Genomic DNA, 8411 nt, shown 5'->3' with positions numbered 1-8411 from the left:
ATGTAACTGACTCACCGTCACGTCAGAACAAGTCTTACAGCTCTGGAGTGACTAGTCGGGGAACCTGTTGATGAAGATGATACATCGAACTGTATGTGTGTGTATGTATCACCTCTTCATACACACACACACACGCACACACACACACACACACAGTTAGTTGGTAGTTAGTTGGTTGGTAGTTGGTTGGTTGTTGGTTGTTAGTTGGTTGTTAGTTGGTAGTTAGTTGGTTGGTAGTTGGTTGGTAGTTAGTTGGTTGGTAGTTAGTTGTTTGTTGGTTGTTAGTTAATTGTTAATTGTTATTGTTAATTGTTAATTTTATTTATAATGCGCCCCCCATCCAACTTTTACATCGGCCCGGGGCGCAGCCCGGGTAAAGGAACAGATAAAGACAAAGACAAGGAACACAGAAAGCAATCAGACACAGACGACTTAAACGTAAATCTCAGGCATACAAATGTTCTAGTTGGTTGTTAGTTGTTAGTTAGTTGGTTGTTAGTTGGTAGTTGGTTGGATGTTAGTTGGTTGTTAGTTGGTTGGTAGTTGGTTGGATGTTAGTTGGTAGTTAGTTGGTTGGTAGTTGGTTGGATGTTAGTTGGTAGTTAGTTGGTTGTTAGTTGGTTGTTAGTTGGTTGGTTGCTAGTTGGTTGATTGATGGTTGGTTGTTAGTTGGTAGTTGATTGATGGTTGGTTGTTAGTTGAGGGACAACATGATGTTTTCCACTCCGTGAAAGAATCACACAAAAGAGATGTAGTACTTAATCCTATCCCATACAAGTCCCTTTGTGTGTGTGTATGTGTGCTCTGGAGGGAGGGGGGGGTCAGTCTAACAGATACACAGACATTCAAGTTCGAGCTGCGTCTTCTTTTGTCCTCGGTGGAGGGGGAGGGGGGGTGGAACTGCAAGCCCCCCTTCCTCACCAAACCTCCCCCCCCCCCCCCCCCCACCCCATGCCAGTTGGATGGCTGGGAGCACCACTGTATTGTCTGGGAGAGAGATAGAGAGGCAGAGAGACAGAGAGAGACAGAGAGACACAGAGAGACAGAGAGACACAGAGAGACAGAGAGAGACAGAGAGAAAGAGAGAGACAGAGAGAGACAGAGAGAGACAGAGAGACAGAGAGAAAGAGAGAGACAGAGAGAGACAGAGACAGAGAGAGACAGAGAGAGACAGAGAGAGAGAGAGAGAGACAGACAGAGAGAGATAGAGAGGCAGAGAGACAGAGAGAGACAGAGAGAAAGAGAGAGAAAGAGAGAGAGAGAGAGAGATTTTGCTATCCATTCTATCCATTCCGTGGTTTTCGTTCTAGTTGTTACATAAACAATGGCATTCTTCTACACAATGTACATTTTTCAAGGTTTTTCAATGTTAGACCTTATTTTCTTTGGCTGGATACAGGGCTAAAAAAAATATTATATCGTTTTTATTGAAAATGATCTGTCTTCATGTCATTGAATAGATTGGACTAGCTACTTCATATCGATATGTGTGTAGAGCCCACAGAGACACGAGAAGGCTGTAGAATGTCTTTAGATGTTTTTTAAGTAGTCAAAGATATAGCATAATTGGTGATCCCATCCATGTCTGCTGGTCTTGCTAAATGCTAGCCCCCTAGCCAAAGGAAGCCCAAGCACTGATATATGACCGAATAAAGTGTCCGGATGAGCCTCCAGCCAGCCTGAACGATCCCTTTCATATCTAAACTTCATAACCTCGAACCTTCATAACCTTCAGACACTCTTTGAAGGTTTGCTGTTGTTGTAATGTCCCCAACATTACAAGACACATACTACAGAATCAGTATCAGTGTCGGTAAACAACAGGGTCATCTCCCAGTCACCCTTGACATGCATATTATGCTCCCATCAGCTGAGGTTTATGGGGGAGCCACGGGGGAGTGGGGGGGGCGAAGGGAAGGGGGAGTACGCCACCCCTCAAACTGAAAGGCCACCCATGCAAACTCCTTCAATCTACGCACAAAAAACACAAAGCGTCACTCTGCAATCACATCTCTCAAGCTCAAGATGAAAAAGTCTCACCCAACCCCCCCTGTTCTCTCTCCCCCCCCCCTCCCTCTCACCATGCCCCCCCCACCCCACCCCCCCCCCCACCCCGCCTCCCTCTCACCATGCCCCCCACCCCACCCCACCATGGCCCACCCCACACACTGCCCCCCCCAATCCACCCAACCCCCCCCCGCCCCCCCTACAACCACCCACCCCTTCCCGCATCTCCCAGACCACCCCCTCACCCCCCCAAACCCCCGCCCCAGCTCCCTCGCCCCCTACCCCTGCTCCCTCCCCCCCTACCCCCTCCCCCCCCCCGCCCCCCCCCCTCTCCCAGCTTGGCAGAGGACTCCAGCACGCTACCGCCAGTGTTGTGGCCACAGACAGGGGCTCAAGCTGGTCGCAGAGCGCAGCATGTTGAGCCCAGTACCCCTCGGCACAGACAAATGTTCCGGCAGCTGCCCTTTTGTCCCTGTTTCTTAAGTAAACAAAAGACAGATACAAATTAATGACCTAAATTCACAGGCAGAGAGGAGGAGCGCAGGCGGCCTCCTCCTCGTCCTCCTCGGCCTCCTCGTCTTCCTCCCCATCCTCGAGCAGCGCGGAGGCTGTCCTCTTCTCCTCCTCTTCCTCCTCTTCCTCCTCTTCTGCCGGGCAGATGTTCCTTCCTTCCCGGGACAGAGGCTTCTTCAGGAGGAGGTAAAGAACATGACGACGTCAGGTTCATTATTCATCTTCAGGACACCTCAGGAACAATATAGGCCAACTGGGGGAACTGGATAGGAGTCAGTTTGGGCTAACGCTCCTCAGGCTCACCAACACACACACACACACGTTCTTATTAGAACGTTCTTACTATTAATCATTCATTAGAATGATTGTGAGATTTTTTTTGTTTTTTTTTATAAAACAAAATAATACAAATGTGGAAAAATAAATGCGTGTCAGTTTGATAATAATTCCGTCTGTTGTGGGTGTGAGGTTTCGAATATGGATCATTTTGAAGAAAGAAAAAAAAATAAGAAAATGTAAACGTGGTTTGAGTGATTACAAGTGAGACCAAAGCTGTGAGGTGACCTCTGACCTCTTACTCCTGGAAACGCTTATTTCCTAACACACAGACAGAGCTGTATTATGACATCATCATAACACGCACTTTACTCAGCAGTAGCAGAAACAAACACTGCTATAACACTTCTATAACATGCATATATACATAACCCTAAATATCTATATATATAATTATATATATATATATATATATATAATATCTCTCTCTATATATATATATACATAACCCTAAATAGACACTTCTATAACACTTCTATAATGCCCTAAATATATATACCCTAAATATATATATACAGTATATATATATAGTTATATAGTTATATATATATACACATAACCCTAAATAAACACTTCTATAACATGCATACATACATAACCCTAAACACTTCTATGTCTCTAAAACAATATCAAGCGTCAGAAGCAAAGACAAGCTTATAGTGATTAGTGAGTGTGTGTTGGGCGGGGGGTGTTAGTTTGTGTGTGTGTGTGCGTGCTTGACTGGTGTGTGTGTGTGTGTGTGTGTGTGTGTGTGTGTGTGTGTGTGTGCGTGCTTGACTGTGTGTGTGTGTGTGTGTGTGTGTGTGTGTGTGTGTGCGTGCTTGACTCTGTGTGTGTGCGTGTGTGTGTGTGTGTGTGTGCGAGTGGGGGAGGCTTACTGCATGGCCATCTGTAGCGATGCTCTAATGAATAACGCTCAGTAACTTCAAAGTGGTCAGCCTTTAATGCAGCTGTACAGCCAGGTTTACAGAGCAGCAAGACATTAGATAAAGCTGATTTGTTTTCTGGAGAACTGTACTTGAGGAGATTTGGCAGAAGGCCGTGCGTGTGTGTGTGTGTGTGTGTGTGTGTGTGTGTGTGTGTGTGTGTGTGTGTGTGTGTGTGTGTGTGGGGGGGGTGGTTCTCGACAAGCTGCTGCACATTTTCTCAGGTCCAGCCCACGCCTTCGCCTGAGCAGCAGCCAGATATATCAGCACAGCGCACGCACGCGCGCACACACACACACACACGCGCGCACACACACACACGCGCACGCACACATACACACGCACGCGCACGCACACATACACACACACGCACAGACACACACACACGCACGGACACACACACTATACACGTGTGTCCTATATGTGTGTCTGTACCAGTTAGATTAAACAGAAGTGTAACATGAATCATGTGTCGATGACGTCAGCGGCTCTATATGCAGTTACAGAATATTGTTATTTTAGAAAACGATCTACAGCAATTATAATTAACTCTTAATTAATTATATTAAAACGGTTTTAACCTAATCCAAACATCTTAACATGCTGTTGTTGATTATTATTATTACTATGATGATGATGATGATGATTATGATTAAGATATTGTTCTTGCAGATTTTCATATCTAAAGACATTTTGGAAACATGGTCCGTGTCCAGATTATGTCCCTCAGGTCAGTAACAGATATGTCCCTCAGGTCAGTAACAGATATGTCTCTCAGGTCAGTAACAGATATGTCTCTCAGGTCAGTAACAGATATGTCCTCAGGTCAGTAACATATATGTCCCTCAGGTCAGTAACATATATGTCCCTCAGGTCAGTAACAGATATGTCCCTCAGGTCAGTAACAGATATGTCCCTCAGGTCAGTAAGTGTCCAGATTTGTCTCTCAGGTCAGTAACAGATATGTCTCTCAGGTCAGTAACAGATATGTCCCTCAGGTCAGTAACAGATATGTCTCTCAGGTCAGTAACAGATATGTCTCTCAGGTCAGTAACAGATATGTCTCTCAGGTCAGTAACAGATATGTCTCTCAGGTCAGTAACAGATATGTCCCTCAGGTCAGTAACAGATATGTCTCTCAGGTCAGTAACAGATATGTCTCTCAGGTCAGTAACAGATATGTCCCTCAGGTCAGTAACAGATATGTCCCTCAGGTCAGTAACAGATATGTCCCTCAGGTCAGTAACAGATATGTCTCTCAGGTCAGTAACAGATATGTCCCTCAGGTCAGTAAGTGTCCAGATATGTCTCTCAGGTCAGTAACAGATATGTCCCTCAGGTCAGTAACAGATATGTCTCTCAGGTCAGTAACAGATATGTCTCTCAGGTCAGTAACAGATATGTCCCTCAGGTCAGTAAGTGTCCCTCATGTCCCTCAGGTCAGTAAGTGTCGCTAGCCTTTTCTACGTGTGCGTCTCCTCTGGCTAGCGAGCGTGAGGTGTGGTGTACATGCACACCAGATGGCAGTGAGACGTGTATGCAATTCACTTCATGCAACACATTAAAACACACGCTCACGTTGAAGTTGAATTTCAAGGTTCTTATAATTTATTGCAGTTTGCACACAATTTAAAAATATCAACAACAGCACACCAAAAAGGTACAAAACTAAACAGCCTTAGAATTTACTTCCCGTGAGAAAATGAAACGTACTATGATTGTCAAAGCTAAAATGTCTAAATCCATAAAAAGAACGATGTCAAAGAAAACAAAATCTCACAGGGAAGCAAATATATTTGAATCAAAATCTGCTTCATCTTCTTTTTTTTCCTTTTTTTTTAGACAGTGATTGTCCTTTTCAAACAGATCCATCCTTCTCTTGTCTCTTCCCTGCTCCTCCCCCCCTCCCCCCCATCTCCCATCCATATAATGTTCTCCTACATCTGAATGTTTGTGTCCCTGTGTTCAAGTAACCAGAGATTATACTCCTGTAGGTAGAAGCCAGTCAGGCTATTTCACAGCTTCTTTTCTACTTATATAAAAGGTCAAATACCCCAGTCCGGTTCCAGACGGGCGGTTGTTCCAGTTAGACAGGGACGAGCGTGTTTACAGTAGATTTAAGGCGGTCAAGTACGAGAAGAAAGAGGAGCCAGCGATAACCATGACAGTGGAACAGATCGCCACACAGACCAGATTTTTCGGTGATATTTTGCGGGTGTTTGAGATCGGTTACCACTGTGCAAAATGCCTTGATGCTGCGCGGGGGGCTGCCTCGTCGGTTGGCGCACCCAAACCACCAGCTGATGCTGGGCCATGCCACCACAACCAACGAGGGGAGGGGGTCGACCCCCCCCCCTTCCCCTCCCCGGGGGCGAGCAGGCATGCCAGTACCCCCCCCCCCCTCCACCCCAACAACAAAAAAACAAGCGCAGCCACTCACACCCCAGACTGGCTGAGGAGAGAGTTAGCGCTCGCGTTCACGTCAGCTACACACCTCTCAGGGTGGGGGGGCATGGTCAGGACGAGAGGGGTCATGGTCAGGAAGGGGGGGGCGGGGGGGTTATGGTCAGGATTTCTGTGCGCAAATAAATCTTTTGAGCTTTTTTTTTTGAGCTTTTTTCTCCCCAGAATGTTGAAACAAAAACAAAAAAGGATACACTGAAAACTGAATCCCACGTCTACTCACTCCACCCCAAATAAAACATTCAAATTACAAAAGAACAAAACAAATAATTATTGTCCAATTAGTACACAACATTTGTGGAAAAATTATGATTTCATGGTTAATTCAATAAATTCATGATTTCACACACATCTTTCTTGAATTGTATAGAATCAACGGTTCCTTTAAATTTACTTCCCCCCCCCCTATATTGTTCACAATAAAGGCATCTTCTCAGCATAAATCTGATTTCATTAAGCTTTAAAGGTGCAATCAAGCATGCCAATTCTTCCCCCGTCAAAAGTAAAGGATTAACGCTCTCAGTAGATAAACACGGCACACACGTGCACACAAACTGCACAGAGGAGCACCCGGACATAACACACGCGTGATGTTAGCGTGTCAAAACAGCACAACACCACCGCCCTCCTCACTCTTTAGACTTCACCTTTAAATAAAAATAAAAAGGGGCTTGTTCAAAGACGCAGGAGCACTGAATCAGCCGGCTAACCTGGGATAGCAACATGCTCTCGTTCATCTCTTGAACATGGGTCGTCAAAGTGTTCAATTGTCAATTATACTAACTATCTTTTTTTTCATGAACTTGAAAATAGGTGATTATGTAGGATAGTCAGCCGGCTGTGACGACCCCGCGTCTAGAACCGCCCTCGGTATCCCAGGAGCACTCTCCTCCACCTCAGATACAGCAGTGCCAGACATTCATTCTCATTGGCCGCACAGTTTCAAAGCAAGTGCCCAAAAACAAACGCAAATATAAATAAATAAATTACCCACAATGCTTAGTTCATGTATGTAAATGACAGAGGCGGTGGCTTTTAAGCGGACAGATTACAGCGGTAAGGGGACCTGAACCCCTGGCCTCCACCAATCAGCACGCGGCAGGAAGAGGAAGTACGGAGAGGACGGAGAGCACTGTGATAGGTTGTTCTCCAGAGTTGTATATAGACGGAATATAATATGTAATGTATGTATACAGCTACATATGTCTATATTACAAGTCTGTTAGCGAAACTCACTGCTGTTGTTCCGTGGTCCCCCCTCCTCCCCCCTCTCCCCCCTCCTCCCCCGCGTGCTGAGAGGCGACAGCAGATAACACGCCGCGACACCATCTGAACGCAGAGATCAGTGCATGAAGACAAACTCCTCACCTCCCAGGAGAACGTCTCAGAGGAGGAACTCTCACAGGAGAACGAAACAAAAACTTACTTTAGATTTAAAAAGAAAAAAAAGAAAAGAAAAAAGAGAGAGACAACAAAATAAAATCTATCAAATGAGTTCATTTAAAATACAAATCCCCAAATGCAAAAAAACTAAACAAAACAAAAAAACAACAACAAAAGGTAAAGATAAATCATATTCATGCATTTTCCATAGCTGTAATAATAATAATAATAATAATAATAATAATAATGATAATAATAATAATAATTCAGTTTTTTAACAGACTTCACCTCGTGGGTGTTCACAGAGCCTGTGGTAATGTTTGATCAGTTACAGTGTACAGTAATACAGCAATTCACATTTCAAATATACAGGTTTGGACGTCATGCAACAACAGAGCCCATGTTCAATCAAATAACTCCAGAATCACTACGGAAACCTACTGTGTACACAGCCAACTCAAAGGGATGTTCAAAGACTGCAGCAATAGCTTTTTAAGAAATTCTATAATAATAATAATAATAATAATAATAATAATAATAATAATAATAATAATAATAATAATAAATCATCGTCATTCGTAAAGGATTTTAGAAAATACTTCAATCAGTGTGAAAAGCTGTACGGAAGCTGTACATTGCATGAGTGCTGTTCAGTCTTTCCTCAGTCAGGTTTCCATCACGTCCAAACAGAGAAGATCTGAACCACACGGAGCCTCAGACTCCTCGCAAAGACTCGTTTGAGAAAAATAAAATAAAACACACACACACACACACGCAGGCACG

The sequence above is a fragment of the Nansenia antarctica genome (assembly GCF_963989245.1).
Source record: "Nansenia antarctica genome assembly, chromosome: 1".
NCBI classification, from domain to species: Eukaryota; Metazoa; Chordata; class Actinopteri; order Argentiniformes; family Microstomatidae; genus Nansenia; species Nansenia antarctica.
Note: the sequence above shows the minus strand (reverse complement) of the source record.